This window comes from Vulpes lagopus, chromosome 8, assembly GCF_018345385.1.
Source record: "Vulpes lagopus strain Blue_001 chromosome 8, ASM1834538v1, whole genome shotgun sequence".
In the NCBI taxonomy this organism is placed as follows: domain Eukaryota; kingdom Metazoa; phylum Chordata; class Mammalia; order Carnivora; family Canidae; genus Vulpes; species Vulpes lagopus.
The window spans coordinates 127,912,801-127,939,848 of NC_054831.1; the positions used below are offsets into that span (position 1 = coordinate 127,912,801).

A 27,048-nucleotide genomic window follows, 5' to 3' on the forward strand; every position below is an offset into this window, starting at 1 on the left:
GTACTAGAAGTGAGCTCTGAGAGTGGGGACCAGTGGCCAGGAATGCAGTGGTGTCAACACTCACTCAAAAGTAATTTCCTAGGGGTTAATGAATGGGAGCAGGGGACTCCTTGCTTGGAGTTTAACGGTCGAGACAGCACAGGAATGAGCACGCCACCAACAACAGTGCAGAAGTGCAGGAATGGATAAGCCCAGAGCAGGAGCCTAGAGAGGGACTCCCTGCCCTGGCCAGTGGGGGCTCAGGAATAATAATACAGCAGCCACTGCAATAATAGGGGTGGTGTTAAGGCTCACAGGGTGCTTACTGTTTGCCAGGCACCATGCTAAGTGCAACACATGATTTGCCCCACTGAATACAGACATTAACTCCGTGGGGGGAAAGTGCTATTCAGACAGGCGGCCCAGGAAAGTGGCCAAGGTCACACAGCTAACCAGAGGCTCCCGTGACTTTAAAGGACTCTGTTCGTCCAGATTGGTAGCTCCTATTTTGACTGCTTATAGTCCGTGACGCAATACAGATATTAATCTTATTTTTTTATGATCAGAGTGGAGGAAAACAAATTCATTAAAAAACCATCTAGAAATGTGAAACTTCCTCATAGTCACCCAAGATAATGACCGGTAAGAATAATTTCTCTTTTTCTTCCTGTTTGTTTTTTTCTAAGTTGGCTTTTGTGTTTGTTTCAAGTTTTTGTTATTTCTTTTTATTTATTTATTTTTAGTTTAGCTTTGGGGTTTTGTTTTTTGTAGAATTGTTGCCTCATGGATTAAGTGGAAATTCCTCATTGCCCTTTCTCCCATCTCATCTCTTTCTCTCCTTCCTTGCTCCTTCTCCTTCCATAGGTAAACAGATTCTGAAATTGCTGTATATCCAGTGCACAGTTTATGCTCCAGGTACATACATATATCCATAAACTATATGTAACATTATTTCTTGTTGCTGTGGTTGTCGCAGTTGTTTATTTCTCCACAAATGGGATGATAGCATACTTAACGTCCCACAACTTGCTTTGTTCACTCAATCCATATTGGTCCCTCTGGGTCTAATTTCTTCTTTGGTATGTATTGAAAATGGCAAGCTTGGGTCATAGAGTATTCATATTTTTTCCTAAAATTTTATTTTGAAAAATTAAAAATTTGAAATCTACAGAAAAGTTGCAAAATGCATACAGTGAACAGTCATAAACCCTTCGTTCACAGATTGTTAACATTTTCCTGCAATTGCTCTACTTCTGTTTCATACATACACACACATTTGAGGGGAGATTGCAGATACTTTATCCTAAAGAATTCAGCACCTACCATCTAAGGACAAGATATTCTCTTACATAACCCAATATAATCATGGCACTCAAGAAATTCAGCATTGATACAATAATACCATTATCTACTGGACATTAAAAATGTCTAATATTGGGCAGCCCGGGTGGCTCAGCGATTTAGTGCCACCTTCAGCCCAGGGCCTGATCCTGGAGACCCAGGATCAAGTCCCACGTCAGGCTCCCTGCATGGAACCTGCTTCTCCCTCTGCCTGTGTCTCTGCCTCTCTCTCTCATTAATAAATAAATAAAATCTTTTTTAAAAAAAAAGTCTAATATTCAATTTTCCCTTATTGCCAAAACAACATCTTTTATGTCTAATTTTTTTTTTTTGCTTTTTTCCATCCAGAATCCAAACAAGAATCAGGCATTGCATTTAGGTGCAATCTGTTGTACTTCTTTAACCTTCTTTAATAATCTACAAAGTTCCTCAGTTTTTTATTTAGTCTTTTATGATATTGACATTTTTTATTTTTTTAATTTTTAAAGAGATTTTATTTATTTTTTTGGCAGAGAGAGTAGAAGCAGGAGGAACTGCAAGCAGAAGGAGAGGGAGAAGCAGACTCCCCGCTGAGTAGGGAGCCCAATGTGGGCCTGATCCCAGGACCCTGGGAACATCACCTGAGCTGAACACAGATGCTTAACCAACTGAGCCACCCAGGTGCCCCTGATATTGACATTTTAAAATCTGGGTCATTTGTCTTGCAAAGTTTAGATTAATCTGGTTGTTTCTTCTTGGTTATCAGATTATACATGTTTGGTAAGGATGCTACCTAGGTCAGGTGGGGTGCATGCACTTTGCTAGTTACCCCAAAATTCTGTTCTGAATGGTTGTACCAGTTTACATACCTAGCAGCACCATGGCCAACACCCCATAATGTTGTATTTGTCAATTTTTCCCAATCTGATGCATATGAAATGGTATATCAACACCATTAGTGCAGTTGAGCAATTTTGCATATCCTTAGTGGCTGTTTGGACTTCCTCTTTTATGAATGATCCATTTGTATCTGTGTTATTTCTGACCCCTTTTTCCCCAGCTCCACCCCCATTCTTCCCCTGCTCAGCTCTATTTGGGGACAGGGGCACATTGAGAGGGGTACACTTGCCATAACAGCTGCTTCCAGGAAGCAAAAGACTAGCAAGATATCAATCTTTTGCTATATATGTTGCAAATATACGCTCTAAGACATGCCAACTGTCTTTCAGCTTTATTTATGGCATCTTTTACAGTATAAAAACTTTTGACTCTTATGTAGTAAGTTATCACTCTGCTTTGGTATCTTGTTTGCAAAGTTGCTCATGACTCTGAGGTCAAAAGAATGGTTTTCTGCAGTTTCTTCTATCTGAGTTTGCTTGTGAGTATGACAGGAGCCAGGAATTTAATGTCTCCATAAAGGTCAATTATTTCAACACCTCTGGTTGAATGATCTAACCTTTCCCCTCTGATTTTAATATTTACTCTGTGACATAAATTTCCACCTACACTTAGGTCTGTTTCTGGGCTTTCATTATTTCACATTCATCTACCTGTATACACTTGCCCTAGTATCACTCTGGCTAATGACTATTACTGCTTAAGGCTTCATGTATCCTAAAGAAAGTCTCTCTTCTTCCTTCTTCTTTAGAAACGTTTTGGTTATAACTATGGAAAGAGCCCAGATGTCCATCTACAGACGAATGGATAAAGAAGATGTGTTGTATATATATATACAATGGACTACTACTAAACCATCAAAAAAATGAGATTTTGCCATTTGCAATGACGTGGATGAAACAAGAGGATATTATGCTAAGTGAAATAAGTCAATCAGAGAAAGACAATTATCATATGGTCTCACTTGTATATGGAATTTAAGAAACAAAACAGAGGATCATAGGGGAAGAGAGGAAAAAATAGGGCAAAATCAGAGAGGAGACAAACCATAAGAGACTCCTTTTTTAAGATTTATTAATTTATTTATTTATTCATGAGAGACATAGAGAGAGAGAGAGAGAGAGAGGAGAGAGAGAGGCAGAGACACAGGCAGAGGGAGAAGCAGGCTCCATGCAGGGAGCCCGACATGGGACTCTATCCTGGGTCTCCAGGATCACACCCTGGGCTGAAGGCGGCGCTTAACTGCTGAGCCACCCGGGCTGCCCATCATAAGAGACTCTTAATCATGGGAAATAAACTGAGGATCGTTGGAGGGGTGGGGGGTGAGGGGGTCAGGTAACTGGGAGATGGGCATTAAGGATGGCATGTGATATAATGAGCACTGGGTGTTATGTAAGACTGATGGATCATTGCCCTCTACCTCCGAAACCAATAATACCACATATGTTAATTAACTGAATTTAAATTAAACTTTTCAAAAAAGAATTTTGATGGCAATTAAGTAAAAAGAAAACGTTTTGGTTATTCCCAAAGGGTTTGGTTAAACCCTTACTCCTCCACATGAATTACAGAAGCAATTTTTTTCAAGTTCCATGTCAACTCCCATTGGGGCTTTATTGGAATTACATTAAATTTTGTAGATGGCTTGCTGATCTTTCATCCTGCCAACTCTGAGCTTGGCATAGACTTACTATTTATTTGGGTCTTCTTATATGTTCTTTGATAAAGTTTTCAGATTTTTCTTGGAAAAAAATCTACTATATAGTTAGTAGATTTTTTTACTTAAATCTGTATTTTTTGTTCTTCTTGTGAATAGAATTTTTTTCCTATTACATTTTCAAATGGTTGTTGGTAGTATGTGAGTATGACTTGGTTTTTGTTCCTGTATTTAGCAACTTTGTCAAATTCTTAGACAGCAGTGCTGTCTCTGCAAAGAGAATCATAGTGTCTACAAATGATGATTTTTTGTCTTCTTTCCCTAAATTTTATACCTATTTCTTTTTGTCATCTTACTCCGTTGGCTAAGATTTCTAGTAAAATAATGAATGGCAGGTGTGAGAGCATGTATCTGTGTCTTACTCTTGACTTTAATTGTAGTTTTAACATATATTTATTGAGTGCCTGCTATATGATAGGCACGTCACCAAGCACTCAGCAAAGCAAAATAGGTTTGTCATGTCAAATTGCACTTACTCTTTAAATTCCAAAAAAACTCGCAAAATATAAGTATCACACTTAGAATCATTTAGGTATGTTCAAAAAATCAGTTATCTGAAATTATAAAAGCTCCTTGTCTCCTTTATTGAATTGGTTTAACTAAGTTATTTGTGATTATTCATTTTAGATGCAAACTTGTTATTTTTCAAACAAATAATCATTTGTGATAATGCATCAACAGTCAGAACTTTATCTAAGTATTAATATAAAATTCATTTATAATAAATAACACAGTAAAAATTGAGGAGGAAAAAAAAACTTGTAGGAAGGCCTTGGTGGCAGAGTCCATTAAGCATCCAACTCTTGATTTCGGCTCAGGTCACGATCACAGGGGTCGTGGGATGGCACAGGCACTGTGCCGAGCATGGAGTCTGCTTAAGATTCTCTCTCAGAGAGAAACCAAGAAACAGACTTTTAACCCTAGAGAATAAACAGATGATTACAGAGGGGAAGTACATGAGGGGGAAATGGGGGAAATAAATGAGGGGATTAAGGAGTGCCTTTGTTGTGATGAGCACTGAGCAATATATGGAAGTGTTGAGTCACTATATTATATACCTGAAACTAACATCACACTGTGGGTTAACTACACCAGAATTAAAATTAAAAAGGTAATAAATGTATATATAAAAAAGAAGAAAACGATTCTCTCCCTCTCCCCCTTCCCGCTGCTGTCTTTAAATAAATAAATAGCTTAATAAATAACTAAATAAATCTTTAAAAAAAACAAATAATATTATTTAGGATAAAAAATCCCCATATCTCCTATGTTAATGGAGAACAGATGAAAATCAAGAGCAATTAAGCAAAAAATTTTAAAAAAGAAAGCAAAAATATCAGTATTTTACATATATTCAAAAAACAGAAAAACTTCGATGGCACATATAGAAAAATCATTAGAAAAGTAGTAGAAAAAAAAAGAAAAAAAGAAAAAAAAAGAAAAGTAGTAGAACAACTGGAATGATTCAATAGACTGCAAGAGGCAATGGAGTGTTGGCAAATGTTCTACAACCAACTCTTGTGGGGGGAAAAAACAAAACAAAATTTGATGTGTAGAGTTCGCCAGTTCTGAAGGATAGTAAGTGTTCCCACTACAACTGATTTCAAGCTACCAACATGACACCACCAAATGTGGAAATGGAAAGCAATTTGTTAAGTTGGACTTTATTAACATTAAAAACTTCTGCTCTGTGAAAGACACAAGCCACAGACTAGAAGCAAATCCTTGCAAAACACATCTGGTAAAGGACTTGTATCCAAAATACACAAAGAACTTCCAAAACTCAACAGTAAGAAAGCAAACAACCTAGTTACAAAATGGGCAAAGATTTGAGCAGACACTTCACCAGAGAAGACATGCAGATGGCAAATAAGCAGATGAAAAGATGCTCCACACCATATGTCATCGGGGAAATGCAAAATAAAACAACCACCATGGCACACCCATTAGAATGGCTAAAATCCAAAACATGGACAACAGTAAATGCTGGTGAGGATGGTGGAAATGCAAAATGGTACAACCACTTTGGAAGCCATTTTGGCTTCCAAACTTTTTTTTACAAAGCTAAATATAGTCTTACCATATGATCCAGCAATTGTACTTCTAGGTATTTACTCAAATGAGTTGAAAACTTACACCCACACAAAAACCTGCACATGGATGTATATAGCAGTTTTATTCATAATTGACAAAAACTAGAAGCAACCAAGATGTCCTTCAGGAGTAAATGGATAAACAAACAATGGTACATCCATACAGTGGGGTATTATTCAGTGACAAAACATATGAGTCATCAAACCACAAAAAAGACATATAGAAAAGTCCTAAAGGCTGGTTACTAAATGAAAGAAACCAATCTGAAAAGTCTACATAGTCTATGATATCAGCGATAAGACATTCTGGAATAAGCAAAACCAATGGAGACAATAAAAAGATCATTGTTTTCCCGCAGTTTGGGAGGGGGAGAATGGATATCTAGGTGAAGCATAGGATGTGGGGTAGCTTTAGGGCAGTGAAACTATCCTGTAAGATATGGTGATGGTAGATACATGACATTATGCATCTGTCAAAACCCATAGAATATACCACACAAAAAGTCAACCTTAACATAAACTGTGGGCTTTGGTTAGTAATAACGTACCAGTATCGATTCAGCCACTGTAACAAGCATGACACACTAATACAAGATGTTAACAGTAGGGGATACCATGTGCACATCCAGATTAGAAGGAGGTATGTGGAAATTCTGTCCAAACCTAAAACCCTTCTAAAAAACACATTTTAAAAAACTCATTCTTCAAAAACCATTGTTGCAATAAATGCTTTTATATGGTTACATACATTCTCGATTACAACACAAACATGCTAAAGATTTTATTTTCTTTCTTTGTGCAGAGCCTGTTTAGTGCTTGACTGGCTTTCATGTTCTAGGGCAGTGCTGCCCAAATCTTTTTGTGCCTGTAGATTACCTAGGGATCTTGTCAAGATGCAGATTTTGATCCACAGATCAGGGGTGAGGCTTGAGAGTTTACATTTCTAACAAGCTCCCTGGAGATCCCAGTTTTCCTGCCATGTGGTCTACACTCCAGAGTAGCAGGACAGGCAAACAGACAAGCTAATGGGACCAGAAAACCCAGTCTCCACCCTCTATAACCTGTTTTCTAAATAAGAGGGAAGAAATACCCAATTTCATGGCAATGCTTATCAGTGTTTTTCAGGGTGATTTTTACATCCATCTTCAAAAGGCTGTTTCCCCTGCCCTTTCTCTCTGAATCACATGTATTTTCCATTTCTAAAGGCATTGGAACTTTTTGTTTCAGCTACATGAGGCAGCTGAGATTAGAAGCTCCTATGCCTGAGTGAAATTCAAACGAAGGTCGATCACACCTTAATGGCAGCCCACAGGACCACCAAATATGTGTGTATGCACAAGCCAAGTGCATGTAGTAGCATCCTAGAGGCTTTGAAGGTCACTCCTGGGGTTGCCCAGACAATGGCTATTTTGGGTTTAGTAAGGACATGGTGCTTGCTGGAAGGAGAGTCTTGAGTCAGGTGGCAAACACCGTAAGAGGGAGGTGGCTGCACTCTACAAACTTCATATTCCCAGATTGCAACAACTCGGAGGGGATGGGGGTCCCAGTTCTGCCAGGAACTCTCTGAGCCTCAGCTTCCCTATCTGTAAAACTTGGATGCTTGAGCTCCATCCTCATTAACGGCCTTTCCAACACTGCATCCTCTACTTGTATTCTGAGCATGTTCCTTCCAAATCGGGGCTTGGCTCTTTTTCCAGCAAGGGTTTCAAATTTCTAGCTGTATCGCTGCCCGCCCCAACCCCATGCTCATCTCTCCGTTTGGTCCATTGAGCAGCCTTCAGACAAGGCTCCAGCTATCCGGCTGCCTGACTTCACATCTCAAAGCTTGGGGAGAGTCCCTTTCTGGGATGGGCAGCCTTTCCTGGACTCAGATAGAGCACCTTCTCCCCTGCAACTTCCACCTACAGTCTCCATTGACCTCAGATGGCCTTGGGGACAGCTGGCTGGAGAATTTCCTGTTTCTGTCCTGGAGTCAAAGATTTCGCTGCAGTTGTGACAGATTCAGAAAGTCAACTAAGAGAGTGACAGAGTCAACAGCCAGCACCAACCAGAACACCTACCTGCTGTGAGGAAATCAAACTCTTGACTTAAGCCAAACTCAAACTCTTTGAGAAGCCAAGAGCAGACATTTCCCTGAACCTTCCTTGGACCTTCTTAGTTGTGGGTCCTGGGGCTCTGGAAACTTCAGAGCACAGTTCTTTGCAGTTGTGAGCCAATCACGACCCAGACAAGCTGCCTATCAGCAAGCTCAGCGCCTCCCAAAAGTGGGGCCTAGAATTAATGGCATTGGGCCTGGTGTCTGGGATGGGCCCTCTATATCCACATATTCATAATCCATTCATTCATTCATTCATTCATTCATTCACTCAACACACATTTATGGAGCCTCTTGCATTCCACAGGGCCTGAGCCACATGCTAGGGAATGAGATGCAGGTCATTTACTACCTCACCCTGTCAGCCCACAGCAAGTGCCATCTGAGTTTTCAGCTCTGAAGAGGGGATAGGGGGCAATTCCTTGGCCTCTCAGCTGCTAACAGAGCTTTTCCCTTGCAGTGGCCTTCCCTGCTCACTTCCAGTGTCCTGGTACCATCTGCATGGTTAGAATTAAAGGGACAAGTTTTTTTACAGCTTCTCAAAGTGTGACCTGGGGGACAGAGGAATATGAGATGCAGGGAGCCTCCTGTCTGAAGGAAAGAGGGGCCATGGCTTGGTGCTTGGAAAGCCCCCAGACTTTGAAGACCTCCTCATCTGGCAGATGGAATGGACACATAAATACTAATATCCAAAGATTTATATCACGTTATTGAAAAGCAGTGGGCTGGTTTATTACCGAGGGAAGGCAAGGAGGAGGCTGTCCCCCGGGAGAGGTGCTTCGATATAAGATGTGTGGAAAGAGGGATGCCTGGGTGGCTCAGTGGTAGAGCATCTGCCTTTGGCTCAGGTCGTGATCCCAGAGTCTGGGATCAAGTCCTGCATTGGGCTCCTTGCAGGAAGCCTGCTTCTCCCTCTGCCTGTGTCTCTGTCTCAATCTCCGTGTCATCAATCAATCAATCTTTAAAAAATGTGTGGAAAGAGGAGTTCTTTTAGGCCCTGTTCATTCCCAGCACAGGGGAGAAGCCCTGTTCAGTTCATTGTTGGCTGAGAGATTTGCATGAGTGCAGCACTCACTCCTACTTGGGGCAAGTGTGAGGAGACCATGCTGGGTGCCGAGTCTTCACAGCGGAAAACAGAATGAAGTGTGCTCTCTGGCAAAGATGGAAAGGTGGTTTTATTTGTGTCCCTGGATTGAATCCCAGAGCGAGATGTGAGCAACGAGACACACACCCAAGTTAGAAGGGAGGAATGGAATCACCAAGCTGTATAGTTCACGAAAGGTCATTGAAAGTCCAGCCCCTGCTACCATGAATGACTTGCTCTATCCAGCCCCCAAGTGGGCTCTTGGTTTGTTCCTAACTTTGCTCCAACACTAGCCTCTTGCTCACCTGTAAGTCTTAAAACTATCCTCAAATGAGATTCTGTTTAGCAAGCCTAAATCTGTCACAAAACTCTCTCTCTCTCAAATATGGAATTGATTGAAGATAAGTGCTGATGAATAATATTCCATCGTTCACCATATGGCTTCACTGAACCATAGGTTGAGCTGACGAGGCGGGAAGGTCTGCAGTCATCTGAGCCCTTCTAATCTCTCCATCTGCACTTTACCCGCTGTGCTTCATCCAATGTGACCTTTTCTCACTTTCTCCAACAGCACACTTCCTCCTGTACCCAGCCACCTCTGCCTAGAATGCCCCTCACAAATTTCCCCTAGGGCACCCCTCAGGCTTGAAGTCTAGCTTATTTAGAAGAAAAGTATTTACAGAAGGGCAGCGAATCCCATGGAATCACTGGGAGTGCCAAAAAGCATGCTGAGTTTCCGAGCAAACTCCCAGAGTCACATCACAGAACTGATCTGCCATGGGAGCTGCTGCTCTGGCAACAACATGACTAGCGCTCCTTCACCCATCATGAAGCTGGTGTCACAGGTCCCATCACAGAACCATGCTTCCACCATGACACTGTGCCAGCAAAGTGATGCTGTATGTCCTGCCCTCTTCCCATCCACTCAGACCTCAAACAGGTGTATCTGATAGGAAGAATCTTAAAATAGATGGAATCTTAGCTGCAAGAAAGTCTTCTAAACATAGTTTTAAGCCGTCAAGCCTCCACAGTACAGGAAGATACACCAGAAGGAGCTGAAGTAGATGTTGAACAAGCCAGCCCATAGATATCTTTCATAGTCTGTCTCTTTGTTTAAATGTCATACACATTCTTCTTCCCATATTTGTACCTCACTTTCAATGATGTGGTCCCTCTTTGAGCTTATTTTCCCAATGACACGAGGAGTTCAACATGGCCATATGGTAATTCCATGTGGAATTCACTTTCAGTTTAATTGAACCAATTGTCCATTACCTAGTGAAGGTCAGTATCTATTAAAGAAATTGAAACAATAATTAATAGCCTTCCTAAACAGAAACTGCCAGACCCAGATCATTTGACTGGTGAATTCCACTAAATATTTAAGGAAGAAGTTAGACCAATTCTGTACAATCTCTTCCAGAAAATAGAAATAGAAGAAATACCCCCTAATGTTTTCCATAAGGTCAGCATTATTCTGATACCAAAACCAAAGACATTGCAAGACAGGAAAATTACAGACTGTTCATGTCTCCCACGAACATAGGTGTAAAAATCCTCAAATATATTAGCAAATGGAATCCAATAATGTATAAAAGAACTATACCTCATAACCAAGTAGAATTTATTTCAAATATAGAAAGTTGGTTCAACATTTGAAAATCACTTAATGCATTTCATCACATCAACAAGTTAAAGAAGAAAAACCACATGATCATTATAATAGATGCAGAAAAGGCCTTTCACAAAATCCAACATTCACTCATGATAAAAACTCTCAGCAAACTGGGAATGGAAGGGAACTTCCTCAGCTTGATAAAGAACATTTATAAACAAACAAACAAACAAACAAACAAACAAACAAACCCTACAGCTAAAACCATACTTAAATGAGAAACTAGATGCTTTCCTACTAAGACCAGGAACAAGACAAGGATGCCCCCTCTCACCATGTCTATTCAACATTATTCTGGAGATCCTAACTGTTGCAATAAGGCAAGAACAGGAAATAAAAGTATACTGATTGGGAAGAAAGGAATAAAACTGTATTTTTTCACAAATGACATCATTGTCTTTATACAAAACCCCAAAGAATGAACAATAACAACAAAAGACCCTGAAACTAATAAGCAACTATAACAAGATTGCAGAATAAGAAGATAATCTACCAAAGTTAATTGATTTCCTATATAGTAACAATGAACAATTGAAACTTAAAATTAAAAACAATATCATTTAAGCACTCCAAAAATGAAATACTTAGATATAGCTCTAAAAAAATATGTACAAGATCTATACAAGAAAAACCACAGAACTCTGATGAAGAAACTGAAGAACTAAATAAATGGAGAAATAGTCCATGTTCATGGATAGGTAGACTTAATATTGCTACGATACCCATTCTTCCCAATTATTCTATAGATTTAATGCAATTCTAATCAAAATCCCACTAAGTTATTTTGTGGGTATTGATGAACAGATTCTAAACTTTATGTGGAGAGGCAAAAGATCCAGAATAATCAACACAATACAACTTTGTTTGGAAGATTGACACTACCCAGCTTAAAGACTTACTATAAAGCGATAGCAATCAAGACAATGTAGTATTGCTAAAAGAACAAATGGATCAATGGAATAGAACAGAGAGCTCAGAAATAAGCCCACACAAATAGAATCAACTGACCTTTGATAAAGGAACAAGGCAACTCAGTGGATAAAGGATCGTCTTTTCAGCAAATGGTGCTTGAGCAACTGGACATCTACATGCAAAAAAAAAATTAATCAGTCATGCTTTACAAACATTAATGCAAAATGCATCATAGACCTAAATGTAAAACACAAAACTGTAAAACTCCTAAAAGACAAAATAGGAGAAAACTTAGATGACTTTGTGCTTGGATGACTTTTGAGATACACTGGATGACTTCATTAAAATTAAAAATTTCTGTGCTGCAAAAGATAGTCAGGAAAATGGGAAGACAAGACACAGACCAGGAGAAAATATGTAGAAAAAGTTCACATATTTGTTTCTCACAGAGGCATGGGTTTGCAATTCTGTAAGCACTATGTTTGTCCCAGAATTAAACAAATACATAAATATGTTGTGAATAATGAAGTTCCTGTTAGAAAAAGTTCTAAGTAGGGAAGGGGGGGGGCGGTTAGGATGAACCCTGTGGTGTTAGGTTGGAATTGGAGGCATTAGTGTGAACTCATTGTGTGAGGGCATGTGAGTGTGTGTATGTATGTGCATGTGTGTGTGTATGTGTGTGTGTCTTTTTCTAGCTGTGACTGCTGAGAAGGCCCAGAAGCAGGGACACCCCAGCAGCAGTGAATATCCCTGGCTCCTGAATCTGTTTCTAAATACCATCTTCAAAGGGGGGTGGAGAACCAAGGCTCCTAGGAGAAATGGCTGATTATGCAAGACAAGCTTTGAAAATCTTGTGGTGTCAGAAATTAAGGAAGTGCCAAGAAAAAAAAATGATGAGGGTGTGCCAAAGGACATAGGTTTTAACCTGAATGTGTATTCCATGGCCAACATGGAACAATCTAAGAAAAAAATAAATAACGATAGCATTAAGTGATAACCCATAGATGAAAATGATGAGTACATAAAATATAAATAAATAATTGAGTAAGGAAATACAACAGAAAACTCTTGCCTACAGCAGAATTTGAATTCCTAATGTATAAGGAATGAGGGGATTGGAAGAAAAAAAAAACTGTTGCAGGCAAGAACCATGGATCCATGCCAAAATTAATGAGTGGAAGTATAATGAGTAAAAAGGATATTTGCATGGTCTCAAAGTATCTCCCCCCAAGATACCTACTAGTTTCAAAGAGAAAAATAGTAACTTTCCAGTGGAAAAACCTGGCGGACACCACCTTGACCAAATGATTGAGTGATCAAAACCATGTGCCATTGATAAGACTCCCTAAGAAGAGCGCAATATTCCTTCCATGATATTCTTGCCAAAAATGCATCATCTCAGTCTGGTCATGAGAAAACATCAGACAAGCCCAAATTGAGGGACACTCCACCAAAATCTGAGCAGCGCACTTCCAAAATCTCAAGGTCAAGAAAAGCAAAGAAAAATGCAGCTGTCACAGATTTGAGGACACTAACTCGATACGAAAATGACACGGTGTGGGACCCAGACTGGATCTTGGACCTGAAGCAGACTTAACAGGGAAACTGGAGACAACCAAATAAGGTCTGTAGATGAGTGAATCACGTTCATTTCCTGGGTACTGCGTCCTACTGTGACTCCGCGGACGATGTTCACGGTCAGGGAGCTGGCAGCGGGGTTTACAGGAGCTCTGCTTCTGCAACTTTTCTGTAAATACGAATGTATTTCAAAATAAAAAGGATTTCCCCCCACCAAAAAAAGAACAAGGAGTCATTTTTTCTCACAAGGGAAAATCAGGAAACAGCAGAAATTAGTAGAAAAATTCAACCACAATCCTGATACTGAAAACCACCACTTCCAGTAAGCTGACTCTTTTAATTATTAATAAGTTAAGAAAACTTTCCTGAGCGCTGACCATGCTCAAAGCACATCCCATCCTAAGAAATTGCAACCCACCCCTCACGGCGAGCTCCGCCACCCCCTCTTGCCACATTGCATTATCACCAGCTCACACGCTGTCTGATTTCCTTATAGTGTCTTGAGTTTCTGTCTGTCTCTCCACTACAGTGGAAGCCCCACGAGGGTAGCAATGTTTGTTTTGTTCGCTGATGTACTTCAAGTGTTTAAATGAGTCCTTGGATGAAGGACAGAAGGACCCATCATAGACTTTAAATTCTTAGGAAAAATCCCGAAAAGATGGGAAAAGGGGAAGCCACATGTGATGTCACCAGAGTCCTTGAGTGTGGGGGCCAGGACATGACTGCAAGGGCCACCCAGGATCTACGAGGAGGAGGCAGTTTTCCAGCTGTAGAACCAGTGTTCCAGAAGCTGAGACAGATAACAGAAGACCAAGCACCAAGCCCATCACCTCGGCTCCCTGACTTGGACTTAAAATAAATGGCTTTCAGAGTGAAAATTCCAGATCTCAAAGATCAAAGGAGACTAACAGAGATCTCTGGAGGTTGTATTAATTTGCTAGGGATTTGTACTGGATACCAAGTGCCACAGATGGAGTAGCTCAAACAACGGAAAGAATCATGTCAAGTCCTGGAGGCAGAGGTCAAGAGGTTGGTGGGGCTAGTGGGGGGGGGGGGTCTCAGGCCTCTCCCCTGGCTTCTGGTGGCTTCCTGGCAATCCTTAGCATCCCTTAGCGTATAGAAGCATCCCCCCAGTCTCTGCCTTCATCTTCACACGGCCTTGTCCCTATGCACACATCTCTGTCCAATTTCTCCTTCTTGTAAGGGCACCAGTGATGTTGGATTAGGGTCCATCCCGATAACCTTACCTTAACTAATCACTTCCGCAAAGACCCTGTGTCTGAATAAGGTCACACTCTGAGGTGGTGGAAGTCAGGACTTCATCACAGGAATGTGGAGGGGGACACAACCGAGCTCATAAGCCACTCTAGCACCCAAAGTAAGTTGTATCCTCGAGATGAAAACAGGCTTAAGGGTTGTTAGTACAGATTGGGTTATTGTAGTGTGAGTCCCCTCAGTTGGGTTTTCTCTCTTTTATTTTTTTTTAAGATTTTATTTATTTATTTGAGAGAGAGAGAGCACACAAGTGGGGGGTAGAGGCAGAGAGAGAGGGAGAAACACTCCCCGCTGAGCAGGTTGCCAATGTGGGGCTCGATCCCAGGACCCTGGGATCATGACCTGAGCTGAAAGCAGATGCTTAACTGACTGAGCCACCCAGGGGCCCCGGGTTTTCTATTGTATAACACAAGTGCCTGACTTGAACTTTACTTGCCAAAGCATCCACTGCAAAGACTAACTCAAAATGTCCATAAACACATTGCCAGCCACACGACTAGTTAAAGAGCCAGGTCACCCGTACTCACCCCCCACCCCCACCCCTCTCTCAGTTTCTTTGTACTAGAAATCTTGGTTGCTTTGGATAACTGATCATTTGAGTAGTTTTTTGCTTTCTCTTCCTGCTCTTTAAATTTCCGCTCTTATATTTGGGAGTTTTGGGTTTTTTTTTTAATATTTTATGTTTTTAAGTATGTCCACACCCAACATGGGGTTCGAACTCACAACCCCGAGATCAAGAGTCGCATGTTCCACCAGCTGAGCCAGCCAGGACCCTCTCACCCCTCCCACCTCTTATATTTTAAATTCACCCACGAAGAATGAGCCTGCAAAAACCTAGGCCCTCGCCCCAAGAACAGCAGAACCCCAGGCCAACACACACTCTCTGTACCCGTGACCTCACTGCGTGGCCCCAGGTGTGTTGTGTCATTCCCAAGTCTTATAAGTTAATAAACCCTTATTTTTTAAAAGCTTCCTGGTGGTTATTGCTGAAGGGCATCTTGCAAGCACAGTAAGAACCGCAAGGCCTGGTCCAGCCACAACATTGGTTATGGAGAGGCAGGTGCGCATCGGGTACTGCAGTCACCACCTGTCTCAATCATCAGTGGCTTAAAACAGTGGAAGTCTCCATGTGGCTCATGCTAAGATGACTGAGGGTCCAGGGGACTCTCTGGGACAGGTGCCTCCAGGCCGTGGCTCAGGGACCCAAGCCACTTTCATTTCTGGTTCTGTCACGAGGGGCAGAGAAAGACTGAGATGTGGCACGTGGTTTTACCTTGTTTCAGCCTAGCCCTGGCCCTCAGCACTGACGCTGGGGTTCCGACAGCCAGAACCGGTCCCCCTGGGCCTGTGTCTCTGGAAGGGGGCCTAGAGAAGGTGGGGAGCAGGTGGCAAGTCTGTGAGTACCACAGCCTCTGCCACACTGAATTTTTGGGGACTGGTGTCAGGGAGTGTTTGTTTAAGGCCATGGAAACTCAATTCTTCACAAGTATTGCAGGGCAGGGGGAAAAAAATTCCCAATTCTTTTTTTTTTTTTTTTTTAAATAAGAGCTCTTTAAAAATAAGAGCTGGAGTCACTGTGTGGCTCCCGAGAGCATTAATCAGCCCCATCTGCAAACAGGTGAGCACTGGGGACAAGGTGGAGGCAGTATTTTAGGGGGAATTCTAGGATAGTCCCTGGCTTTTTCTGGAAGGGAGTGGGGAAGGAAGAGAAGAAAGATGGACAAGAAGAGAAGGTGGAAGCACTGGCCCAAATCACTAGGCGGGGGCCACCTGCCCTACTCCACCCCTTCCTTCCTGGGGCCCCCAGAGGCAGGACAAGTCCTCTTCACATTCCGAGATGCTCACTTGTGTCCTGGAACTTCATAGAATTAGTACGTACTTGCTGTGAATAAGTGATTGATTGATTGAATGAATGAATGAATGGATAACACAAAATGCCCTGTATTCTATTTCCAGATGCCACATTTAGCAGAAGAAAAGAGTGATCCTCACTCAGCCCATGGCCTGTTGGCCTGAGAATGGCAGACGGCATCTGTCTTCTCCTGGAAGCGCTGGCAGGGAGATGACTGGCCGTCACTCTCAGGGCAGGTCATGGGAGTTCACTCAGTCAGGAGCGAGGTCCATAGGACATATATTTTTAAATGATCTCTAAAATTTGGGCATCAGGGTCACCTGGGTGGCTCAGAGGTTGAACTAAAGTCTGCCTTTGGCTCAGGTCATGATCCTGGGGTCCTGGGATCGAGTCCCACATCGAGCTCCCTGCAGGAAGCCTGCTTCTCCCTCTGCCTGTGTTTCTGCCTCTCTGTGCATCTCTCATGAATAAATAAATAAAATCTTTAACAAAAAAAGTAAGAAAGAAATGAATGCTCCGTCAGGAGTATGAGTCCTGGCTCACTGGCTGTCTTTGAGGGGGGCTGCATTGTGCATGTGTGTGCATGTATGTATGCATGCATTTGTAAGGAGGCATATGTGAGCATGAGCACGCATGTGCATGATTTGCTATGTATGAGAGGGCATGTGTGCACATAAGTGTTGTACGCATATGTGGATATATTGTATGAAAGGACGTCTGCACCAGTGGGTGAGCCCCAGAGTGTGTGAACTCATGAATATGCATGTGGGGGGGGGTGTTTGTGCACATGTATATGTGTAAGGAGTTGGAGAGTCTTGCAAAGAAAGGGTGCTGCTTTAATTCTAAAGAAAAAACACTGGAGATCTAGTTCCATGGATGAGATTTCCAAACCTTGAAACCAGGGTGGGGACAATTACAACGTGTCTCATGGGGGATACATAACCAATGATCTCAGAGATCTCCCCAGTCTGTTGTGATGATTCAGTGGCAACCTTCCAGAAACTTCAGTCAAATGAGGAGTATGGCGGTCTCATTAAGGCATCGTGAAGAGGTCTCGATGGATCTGAGGCTTACATGTGTATGAGATGTTCAGTAGAGCTGGCAGGGGCCAGGAGGTCATGCAACTCTCAACATGAAGACCCTCCTGCTGTTGGCAGCAAGCATGGCCTTTGGTAAGAGCTGACCCGGATCTCTGGCCCGGGGAGGGACATGCCCTCACCTCTCAGTTTCCTGTCCCATGGCAGCAGGCTGTCTCTTGGTGGGCAGAAGAGAAAGGCCACTGGAGGGTTGGGAGGGTAGCAGAGGGGGACAGAGGGGGAGGACACAGGCGCCGGGCCCCATCACTAGGCGATTTCCTTCTAAGCCTGCGGATCTGCTGGCTTTCTGGAAATGATCCCATTGGCAACAGAAAGGAAGCTGTGCCCAGTTATGCCTACTATAATTGCTACCAACAGTGAAAGATCCCCCGGAGATGCAGAGAGAGGAGGAGTCTGCCCCAGGCATCCCTTCCCTCTGACCACTGGTGGCCCCAGCACACCCAGGAGCTGCAAGCGTAAGGTGGGTGCCCCATCACACAGAACCTCAGGAGGTACTGGCTGGAATGGAATGGAAAGCATGTGGAAACTCTGCTCTAGACTGTTCCAGAGTCACTGAGTCTCTGCCCAGGGTCAAGGCGATGAGACCACAGGGCACCAGGCTCCCCAGAGCAATCGGGGGTTGGGGGGAACCCCAGTATGGTCTTCTTGTCTTGCTGCCCCCACCCCTCCAGGACAGCTGCTACTCTGTCTGTAGTCACATGGCTGTGGCACCAAGTTTCTGAGCTATAGGTTTGCTTACCACAGGACACAAATTGCGTGACAGTCCTACCACACTACCCAGTCTCCTTTGTTTGCTCTCCTGAGCGTCTGCTGTGCCAAGCACTGTGCTGGGAACCAGAGCAGCATACAAAGGGACAGTGTCCCTGCTGTGAGAAGCTCAGAGCTGAGTGGGAAGTAAAGGAAATGAAACACAACATGGTGGACTCCAGTAGGAGGTAAGCCAAAGGGCAAGGGCCCCAAACACACAGCCTGAGGTGCAAGGAAGGTTCCTGAGAATGGTGACGCCCAAGCTGAGTCTTAAGGGAGTCAGAGGAAAGAGGAGGGCTGGGGCTTTGTGACAAGAGGGCACAGTAGGGTCAAAGGGACAAGAGGGAGCTGGCGTGTGCTGCTGCAGGGGTGCGGTGAGGAGCAGGAGCAGAAGAGCAGTGGGTGGAGGGATGCTTCTGGGAAGAGAGAAGGGAGCTGACCCAGCCCAGCCTTTGGGGCCTTTAGGCATCTAGACTTTGTTCTAAAGCAACAGAGAGCTCTTAAGTAAAGGAGTGACCCAAACAGATTTGCATTTCAGAGGACTGACTCTGGCTACAGGGGGGATGGAGAGGAGGTGGAGGGCCACCACTGAGAAGACCACGTGGCCATAGCAGTCAAGAGGTAGTAAGAGCTTGACACCGAACAGTGGTCATCAGGACCACCTCACACCTGTCGGAATGGCCGGTATCAACAAGACACAACGGGTGTTGGTGAGGACATGGAAGAAAGGGCACCCTCCCTGCACTGTTGGGGGGAATGTCCATTTGGTGCAGCCACTACGGAACACAGTGAGGAGGCCCCTCCAAGGATTCGTAAATAGAACTACCCTAAGATTCCACCTCTGAGTATTTATTTATCTGAAGAAAATGAAAACACTGATTCAAAAAGATATCTGCATCCCCACATTTATTACAGCACTATTTATAGTAGCCAAGATACGGAAGCCACGGAAGTGCCCACCGACAGATGAACGGGTGAAGAAGACGCGGTGTGTGTATATATACCGTGGAATCGATGCACACGGATTCGGGAATCGGCAGCAATGCAGAGAGCTGGAAGTGCTCCCGCATTTGATGCATGTATACACCCAAACCATTAAAAAGAATGAGATCTTGCCATTTGCAACCATGTGGATGGACCGAGACGGTATCATGCTTGGAGAAATAAGCCAGGCAGAGAAAGACAAACACTCTATGATTTCACTTCTATGTAAAATCTTTAAAAATAGAATAAAATAAAATAAAATAAAAACAAGACAAACAGACTCACAGATCCAGAGCAATCTGGTGGTGGCCAGAGGGGGTGGGGGAGGATGGGCTATATAGGGGAAAGGATTAAGAGGTACAAATTTGGGGCCTCTGGGTGGCTCAGCGGTTGAGCATCTGCCTTTGGCTCAGGGCATGATCCCGGGGTCCTAAGATCGAGTCCAGTGTCAGGCTCTCTGCATTGAGCCTGCTTCTCCCTCTGCCTGTGTCTCTGCCTCTCTCCCTGTGTCTCTCAGGAATAAATAAATAAAATATTTTTTAAAAAAGAGGTACAAACTTCTGGTTATAAAATAAAAGAGTCACAAGGATGAAAAGCACAGCACAGGGGCTAGAGCCAATCCTACTGTAACAGCTTCATATGGTGACAGAGGGTAACTAGACCCATCGTGGTGATCATTTCATAATGTATAGAAATATTGAATCACTGTCTTGTACATCTGAAACTAAAAAATTGGCTGTCACTTATCATTTCAAATCAATGATTAATTAATTGATTAATTAATTACAATATATAAAACCACAAGAGTGGTCAGGACTGAAGGGGTGGATGGTGACATTCAAATGCACTTGAGCTCAATGGATGGGGCAGAGGGTTGGGGAGCTGAGTGGGTCCAGGACCGTGTGTATGGAACCACTGAGGTAAAGCCCCCAGGAGGAGGTCCTGGTGGGAGAGGGGAGGAAAAGTTCTGTTTAGAGCGTGGAGTTGAAGAGGCTTCCAGAACACCCACAGAGGGCAATGTGCAGGAGGCATATGGATATTCCCGGGGGGCTCACGGCTCACGGGAGGGGCCAACTGGGGGCCCGGATTCAAGAGTGGGCAGCAGAGCTAAAAACTGGAAGCCCTCACCCCTTTGATGTTTCAAGGCCCAAAAAGGAGATAGAGGGCAAGAGACAGTCAGAGAGGGAGGAGGAGAGATGAGAGAGAAGGTCAAGGCATTGGCAAGGAGGAGGTGACCCACAGCGGCCAATGCCACAGACGAGTCTTCCAGGATAAGGGCTGGCAAGCATGCTTGGATTTGGGGCAGGAAGACCACTGAGGCAGGAGGACCTCGGAGGCGGCTATTTCCATGGGGTGGTGAGTTCAAGGTCAGAATAGAGTGGGCAGGGGAGCTCATGGGGAGGGGGGTCAGAGACAGGAAGTATAGACAACTTCCTGGAGAAATGTGGGCTCTGAAGGGGCAGAGAGAGATGGGTGGTAGCTGGCAGGGTCTGCTCAGTGTCCCCAGATAGCAGATCCACGAGTGGGATCCTGAGCGAGCATGGCTCCTGCCCAACAGCCTGAGTTACTTAAGAGCAAAAATCACGTCTCCCCATCACGACCTCTTCATGGAGTCATATATCTTTAACAGGCTTTTGGTTGCAAGTGACAAAGTGCCCAGCTAAAAAGAGGCTTGCACAACAGGGAAGCCCGATTCTCACATGACAGGAGTCTGGAAAGAGGGCAGCGCCAAGGCTGGGGCAGCTTCCCAACCGTGTCTACAAGGACTCAGCCTTTTCCCAACCTTCTGCTCCACCGTATTGGCCATCTCTACACTCATGATGCCAAGACTCGTGCTGCTGCTCCAACATCATGACCCGCAAAGGAGGGGGTTTGCACCTGGACATAGCTGTCATCAAAAAGAAAGGACAACGGATGCAAGGAAAGCCTTTAGCAGAGTGTCCCCGTGCTCGGCTGCTGTGCATCCCCATCAGACCAGGCCTAGCTTCCCAAGGACAAGAATTCTATCTCCCCATCAGTCAGAAATATCTGAAGCATAGGCACTTGTCTCAGATTGAAGCTTCTAGAAGACAGGGGCTGTGTCTTCTCCCCTGGGGTTCCCACCAAAAAGCCAGAGAACATGAACACCCCCTCAATCCAGTGTTTATTTCTTATAATTTCAACTTAATAGGACCACTGTAGGAGTCAACTGTGTCAACGCCATAAAACTGATGCCCACTGTTTTGCAAGACACTGGATCGCCTCCAGGAAAAAGCACCAGGGCGGTAACAACCGGTGGTGCAGAGGGAGGGCCCCTGGATGCTGAGAGCACCCTCACCCTGGAAGCCTCCTACCTACCCAATACTGAGCTTCCTTCTCTGGCACCCCACTCCCTACCCTAGCCGAGCTCCCTGGCAAAGAAGAGTACGCCCTTCTTCCATTCTAGAGACAAGCCAGGAGCTCTTCTATCCTCAGATAGAAGTCTTCTATCCAGAGTGAGAAGCCCAAAGCCTGGGCTGTGTATGCCTTGGCCCCCTTCCCCCTGCTTCCTTGGGCAGATTTTCCCATTTCCACCACTTGGCCAAGCCTGACTTCCTGCTTAGCAGTAGCAGCTATATTCCTGGAAGCCTCCTCTGAATAGAGATATTCATCCGTCAACTCTGTGTGTGTGTGTGTGTGTGTGTGTGTGTGTGTCTGCGCACATGCATGCTGTTGGCACAGAAACAAACTGTTACAAGGCAATATAGCATAAGGGGTTAACAATGCAGGCTGCAGTCACCCTGGCTGAGTCAGATCTGCCCTCCACCCACAATCGGAGCCTTAGTTTCTTCATCCAAATGCAGACAACATCGATATCCAACAACACAGGCTTGCTGGAGCATTAAAAGAGATGACAGACCTAAAGCACGGGGTCTGACTTGTGGAAGGGTCATCCCTTCCCTCCCCCTCCCCAGAACCTCCAGGGCACAGTGCTCAGAAGGGCACTGCATCTAGTTTAATGCTCTCCTGCTGCCATCTTCAAATCCTTCCTAATCCTTGTCCTTCCTAACAAGGGATCCCGCATTTTATTTTGCAATGCGACCCACAACTTGGGTAGCTGGTCCTACCCTCACCTGGAAGCTTCTTCCTTTCCAGGCATCCAGGGTTCAGGGTTCCGCTGGGCTATTCCCACCTGTTTCTTGAATCACCAGGACTGCTGGATGTGGCTCCTTACACAAAGGCACCCCGCGTAGGGGGCACCATGAGAGCTGAACTTGACCGATGCACAGCTCAGCTGGCTCTGCACTCACCCCGAGGTGGTGCATTTCTGTAATGCCCAGAAGGGGTGGCTTTTTCTAATTCTGCACCAAAATACTTTGTTTGCAGGCAGTACCCTCATCACGTTCACCCTCACTCATAATAAGAGAAATGCAAATTAAAGCTCCACTGAGATACTAATTTTATCTGTTAGGAATAGACAAAAATCCCAAAGTGTGACAACCTGCTCTATTGCCAAGGCCGCATGGGGGAAGCCAGCACTCATCGATGGCTGGTGGGAGAGCAAAATACCCATTGAGGGCAAATTGGCAATAGCTATCAAAATGATAAATGCATTTATCCTTTGCCTCAGTGACCCGGCTTCTGGACATTTGCCCTATGAATGCACACACACATATACAAGCACATGCCCAGTGATTCATGAGCAATTTTTTTTTTTATTGCCACATTGTTTTGAGTTGGGTTGCAAATAACCCAAGTGTCCACGAAGAGAGGACTAATTAAATAAACAATGATACAACCTCAAACTGCAACAGACTACATCTGCTGGATGCTGGAAGCTTCCTCTGTTGCGATATAGCCAATCTCCAGGATTTGGTGGCCAGTGAAGACAGCAAGACCGGCGGTATAAACACGATGCTACCCGTATGCAGGGAAGGGCAGAAGTGTGAATATGTATTTGCTAATATTGCCAGAAACATTTAACACACAAGAAGTTAATTTAAGTGATTACCTACACAGAGAGCAGGGCTGGCAGGGAAACGAGTGGGCACAGATGGGGTGCAAGGGAGATTTCTCAATATATAATTTTTTAATTAAAAAAATTTCTAGGCCTATGAATATGTTTCCTATTCAAAGGAAAATTAGCCTCATCAAACACACACAAACATTCCTCTCCCTGAAACAGACAGTAATTCTCAGAGACAATATAGCCTAATCCAGGGATTAGCCAACCATCGCTTGCCGGCCAAATGTATCTGCTGCCTGTTTTTATACAGCTTGCAAGCTAAGAATGGTTTTTACATTTTTAAATGGTTGGGGGAAGGGAGGGATCAAAAGAAGAATAATACCTTGTGACATATGAGATGCTCCAAAAAAAATTTTTAGTGCTCCAAAATTATAGTGGCAATAAAGTTGTCTCATAACACAACCATGACCTTTGGTTTTCATATTGTCTACGATTGTTTTGATGCTACCACAGCAGAACTGAATAGTAAGTTCACTCATTCCTGGCCTAACAGGGTGTTTCTCAAACTGTCCCGGTGAGGGACCAATCCTTTATGTCTTTAATCTGTCACAGATCGCTACGTTGGCCAAAAAAATATGAAATACGAACATAAATGTTTTATTATTCATGAGCATAAACTCACTGTGTCAAATCACTTTGAGATTTCCAAATGCTTACTCTCCACCTCTGTACATACCTCCTTGGAGGTGGGAAACGACCGGCCCTGGACAGTGGACCCCACTTTGGGGAGCGCTGGTTGAACCTATATCGAGGAAAGCCAGCCGCCCTTTACAACCTCATAATTAGTGCTACGTGTCTGTCCTTTGACTTAACAGTAAGAGACTTACTGCTGTGTGGGTAAAATCGTTTCCTTTCCTGCTCCTCTTCAGGACTGGCTGGAGGAGTAATGATGGGACCACATTATTCCCCCATAATTGCTTTTTGGTTTCAATGGAGGCCCTAGGTGCCCTTTAAAAAAAGCCACAATTAAATGCTTGCCCGGAGCTTTTCTTAGTGCCTCACTCTGTCCTGGAGAGGAAGGGAGTGACCCGCTTGCTGCATCTCTCTCTCCAGGAGACACTTTGCACTCCTCAATTGAGTATTCTTCCAAGAAAATTTTCAGCAAAAGTCTTTGTGTGCAAAAAATTGGAGGCCTTCCGTTCCTGAGAACATTGCTTTTACAATCTCACCTTGAATTATGGGTTGAAAGGATATGCTATCCTGCTTAGGATTTCATCATTAAACACCTGGAAAGGAGCAGCACTGCAGGCAGCCACTTCTCGAAAATGAAATCAGCTGTCCCTGGGATTGTGGGGTTGGGAGGAGAAGGAAAGAATGAAGAAGGCCTGAGGGTAGCTGAGGAGCCTGTACCATTTTCAACCCTTCCTTACTCCAGCAGGGCTTTGGACAGTCCTTAGATTTACTCCCAGAACTTGAGTCTCTCAGCACCAGCTTCTGGGGTGAAGAAGCAAAAGGAGAGGAAGAAGAGCTTCCAGAAGCTTCCTGCCAACCTATCCAGTCATTGCCAAAAAGGGCAGTCCAGGGCTCCAGGGCACAGTAGGTCCCTTCTCCCTGACAACCACCCCAGCGGTGGAGATCATCTCCCTCTTTCCCTGCAGAACCCTGCAGAGGTCCTTCTGTTTGTGTTTCAAATCCAAACTTCTCTCTCATATCTGTGGCTTTGCCAGATTGGCTTTGGCGAAGGGAGCCAGCCACCTATGCCAGTCTGCGATCTTGGCAGAAGAAAAAGGGAAATATATATCACAATACCTTGTGTACGATTTTATTTTATTTTTTTTCCTTGTGTATGATTTTAAAGCACACACAGAGACACTAAATATTTTTCAATGAACCATGTATCTAAATAAACATATGAAGAATAAGTTGGGAGGGAAGTGAGAGGATGAAATTAATAACATAAAACCAGTGTCTTGCACAAATCAACAATAACAGTGTGCAGGGAGGAAAACCAGTGGTATAACAGGATAAGCAACTGGTTGCTTTGATTCAGCAACCCCGCTCCTAGAAATTTACCCTGTCATGCATACTCACACACTCATGCAAATGTGCACACCCACGGTACATGAATAGTGTGTAAGGGACAGTAACAATTCAAACTCAGAGCTGGCTTGATCCAAAATCTAGTATTTCAATTGCCCCTGATGTTAAAAAGCTTCACCAGAATGTCCATGTGAGTAGCAGCCAACACACCTGCCAGCCGAGCCTCATGGTCCTCGTTTACATGGTCTGGCCAGGATGAAATAATAATTTCTCAATTTTTGCTACTGCAGGGAAGGAAAAATTCTTCCTCTACTCTTCACGGTCTTCCCACTGGACTAAGCATTAAATTTACATGAGACAGATTAATAGGAGAAAAAGCTAGCGTTTTATTACATAGTCACGGGGGTCCAATAATGAAATTGAGACCTAAAGAAATGACCAGGGCAGGCAGTTCTTACACTTTTTAGATGAAGAGACAATAAATCTGATAAAATGACAGAAGTAAATAATTTTAAACTGAATTGGGCTAGGGTAGTAAGTAAGTAAAAAGTAGCAAGGGCTGTTTATATAGACTTCTTGGCTCTAAATTTCCCATCTCTGTTGAGAGGCATGTCTCTTTACCTCCTGGTACAAGGGAGGGTACCTTGCACATGAGAGATTGATTTCCTGCTTTCAGAGGGACAGAAGGGTGGAGGGGGAGGGCTCTGAGTGTCCTTCTTGCTCAGGCTTACGTAATTTTTATTTAAGATAATCAATAGGCCAGGGCACCTGGCTTGCTCAGTTAGTGGAAGATGTGACTCTTGATCTCGAGGTTGTAAGTTCGAGCTCCATGTTGGGTATAGAGATGACTTAAAAATGAAATCTTTAGGGCAGCCCAGGTGGCTCAGTGATTTAGCGCCACCTTCAGCCCAGGGTATGATCCTGGAGACTCGGGATCCAGTACCACATAGGGCTCCCTGCCTGGAGCCTGCTTCTCCCTCTTCCTGTGTCTCTGCTTCTCTCTCTCTCTCTCTCTCTCTCTCTCTCTCTCTGTGTGTGTGTGTGTGTGTGTGTGTGTGTGTGTGTCTCATGAATAAATAAATAAAATCTTTAAAAAATAAATTATAAATATAAATAAAATATTTAAAAAATAAAAATTTAAAATTAAAAAAAATTAAACATAAAATAATCACTATGTCAAAGTGGCACATTTTGGGGCAGCCTGTCCTTGGCCCCCGTACTCTTTCTCAGCTCTCTTAACAGAAATCATACATAATCCAAAAATCATTTTTATCTTGCCTTTGTCTTGAGTTTTAGGCTAGAGTTCAACTGATGCATCCTGCCTGATGCAGGTAGAATAAAGTCAGGTGTGTGCCGCAAGGCAGAAAGTGACCATCTGAGACTGCAAATCTTCTACACACGATACAATGAGACATAATTAGGTAAATGAATGAATGAAGGGTAGATTGGGAGAAGCTCAAGGATAGAAACCACACCCGGTTCACCTGAATCCTATCCTGCATGCAACAGCTGCTGAGGGACCAGGACCCAGGTGGGGCCTCAAGATTCTGGAGAGACACAGGGCACCTGGGTGGTTGGTCAGTTAAGCATCTGCCTTGGCTCAGGTCATGATCTCAGGGTCTTGGGATTGAGCCCTGTGTTGGGGGGGTCCCTGCTCAGTAGGGAGTCTACTTCTGCTTCTTCTGTCCCTCCCTGCCCTGATTGTGGGTGCACTCTCTCTCTCTCTTTTTCTCTCTCTCTCTCTCTTTCTTCCTCAAATAAATAAACAAAATCTTTTT

General features: G+C 43.8%; 1 long non-coding RNA gene across 1 annotated transcript; it reads left to right on the forward strand.

The window, feature by feature from the left end:
• The first annotated feature begins 423 nt into the window (after positions 1-423).
• On the forward strand, positions 424-3,005 carry LOC121498110. The gene is made up of 3 exons (XR_005989614.1): positions 424-621; positions 844-894; positions 2,948-3,005. It is a non-coding gene; the product is annotated as an uncharacterized LOC121498110 (long non-coding RNA).
• Positions 3,006-27,048: the final 24,043 nt, after the last annotated feature.